The sequence below is a fragment of the Lontra canadensis genome, unplaced genomic scaffold (assembly GCF_010015895.1).
Source record: "Lontra canadensis isolate GAN:19392208 unplaced genomic scaffold, GSC_riverotter_1.0 scaffold2, whole genome shotgun sequence".
Lineage (NCBI taxonomy): Eukaryota > Metazoa > Chordata > Mammalia > Carnivora > Mustelidae > Lontra > Lontra canadensis.
In genome coordinates this window covers 33,647,918-33,650,894 of record NW_022630996.1, presented here as the reverse complement: position 1 = coordinate 33,650,894, position 2,977 = coordinate 33,647,918, and positions in this window count along the sequence as shown.

The window sequence follows — 2,977 nt, the reverse complement described above, 5'->3', positions numbered from 1 at the left end:
GTGTGTAAACATTTGAAGGGCCCAGGTGTGAAAGTCAGAGAAGCCTGAAACACTAAACCAGAAAGGTTATCAGGAGCCAGTGGAAAGCTGCTGTGAAGCTGTGGGTGCATCTAGATACAATCACCCTTGCAGGTTAAACTCCTCTGCTTCTCCTCTGACTTCCAGATAGCTTACTGATACTCTCACCTGGAGCCTGCAGGGAATGGAATTCTGGGAAATGTAGTTCCTGCTCTGCTTCTGCAATGCAGTGGAGACCTAGAAGGGGATGGTAGTGATTTTAAGCCAACAACCAAGAATCCAGCACATAGCCAAGGGATTCATTCAGTCATCAGCAGATTATACAAGGCAGGGTGATATGTGGGAAGGACCATGGGTTCGAATTTTCCCTTTGGCAGCTATAGTTATCAGTGAATAATTCATTTCACCGCTCAGCCTCTTTGCCTGTCAGGATTAAGGAAAATAATGTCCTGAATGATTCTCACAGTCTGGAATACACTGAATGTTCAGTTAGTCTTGGTTCTTGCCTCTCCCAGCTTTATACAGACACGTGTATGCTGAAGCCTATTTGTCCTAAGTGCTCTTACATAGTTTAAGGCAAATGTTCTTTGGGAAGAGATTACTGGTTGCCCCAATAGCCACTCTTCTTTTCTTCCATAGGGATAGAAACCCCATGATGGCCCGGATGAAGATCCTATTCCTGGCCTCTTTTGAAATCAAGTGTGACACATTCTCACCGGCAGCTGTGAGGGTTAGGTGCTGGTGGATCTTCCAGGTCTGGCCTTTGAAAGGAACTGGATCTACACTGTCTTCCTCTCCCTCTTTCTGCAGGCTAGGATGCCACCATGTTGATGAGAACCAACAGTGGGCTGGCAGCCATGGATCAAAGGCAGCAGAGCAATAACCCAGAAGGAACTGGGCTCCTTGTCCCTCTGGGACTGCATGTCAGCCAAGACAGCTTGTGCTCGGACTCCTATGTGAGTGAGAAATAAACTTCTGTCTTGTTGCCACCACTGAGCCTTCCTTGATGTAGCAGCTTGGCCTGTCTTCTAACTATACACCACTGAATGCAGACACTCCTACATAATTCTTCAATTATTACATGAACGCAGCTTTCTGTAAGGGTGTGAATGCTCACTTGAGACAGATTTCAAGCCAGAATGGCCAATATCTCACTTAGCCAGCTAACTTTATTTGAAAGACAGATCCTGAAAGTGGTGGGTAAACAACAAGAAATGCAAAACTGGGGAGAGGCAGAGAAGCATCTGGAACCAACACCAAGGGAGTTCAGATACCAAGCGGGGGAAGCAGGTAGCCCTTTCATACCACAAGGTGTCCTGTCCAAGATGACAGGAGGGCTGATAAAAAAACGCTCTCAATGCAGAAGTCTGACATTTCTTGGCTTTCGAGAATAGTGCTAGTATTAAAAACAAACTTGACAAATAGAGCAATGCTTCCCTCAGCTGAATGACGGGGTGATCATGTATGTTTAGCAGAGAAGCACACATGCATCCAATAATCATAGCTTAAAGACTCCAAGTGATAAAAGCATCACATTGAAATATCTGTTGTCTTCATGCTGGCCTGGCTACACAGACACAAAGAACTGGAAAGTACTGCTAAGTAACTGGGATCACGACTGGCACATTCACTGGGGCATTCACTACACCGTAACCTCATCAGTTGCATAGATGTCCTTTCTCTAGACTGCGAGCCCTCTATGAATTATTTGCCTTTGTACCTTCTGCTCCTAGGATGGTCAATAAATATTTAAGTGGATGAAACTGTTCAACCTCTTTACTTTGCAGTGACTCGTTCAAAGTCAAAATTAATAATAGAAAAAATCTGATTGCTTTTTTCGTTCTATGGGAATAGTTCCATTTTTTTCCAGGGCATGAATGGCTAATACAAACCTCTTATTATGCATTCTATAACCCAGATGCACATATACACATAGACACACAAAAAAACCACACATGCATGTACATACACACAAACACAAAGATACGTAAGCGAATGTAAAATACACATAAACACAGAGACCCACACAACACACATGCAAATATACACACAGATATATGGGTTTTACATTTGAATTTCAGGCAAAGAATGAGTAATATTTTAGGATAAATAAGTTTTAAATATTGTATACGCAAACACAGGCATGGGACATACTTATCTTAGGAGAATTATTTATCCATTTACTTGAAATTCAAATTTAACTATGTGCCATGTATTTTTATTTGCTAAATCTGGCCATTCCACCACAAACACACACACATAGGTATATGTGCAGAAACATACAAAACCACACAAGTACACACACAGACACATACACCCCAAGATTCTGTTCCTCCTAATATCCTGCCACTGCCAAATTGCTCACTAGATTACCTGTCCTAGCTTTCCTTAGAGAGCTGGGGAGATAACAAAGCATCTTGGGAGGGAGGCAGAAGGCTGACAATTCTCCACTCATAGTGATCCTGTGTGGAGGAGGGGAAGGGGAGCCTTATTCTTCTGTGATATGAACAGCTGCTTTAGAACGGGCATGCGTCCCTCCAAAGATTCTCTCTCTCTCTCCCCCTCTCTCTCTTACACACACACACCCTCAGCATCTCCAATCACCACAGTCACCATTAGCAACTCCTTTTACATGATTTTATAAATAAATTCAAGCTCCAGATAGAAACTTCTATTCCCCAGAAATCTGATGTTGAGTTTACAAATATGCTTGGCAATGAACGATAGGATGGGTTTGTATGAAATTCTACTTCTGTTTACGGTGCTCCATGCATGCTTAATTTAGAGATCCTAAGTTAAGTTAATGGGTAATTCTTGACACCCCTTCCCTTATTGCCCCCCTGACCCATAACCCTTCACCATTACACACCTACTAATGTCTATCTCAGAAGGGTCTTGGATATGCTTTTTGCCTTCCATTCCCATGGCCATTGGTCATCCTTTGCCTCTCACCATCTCT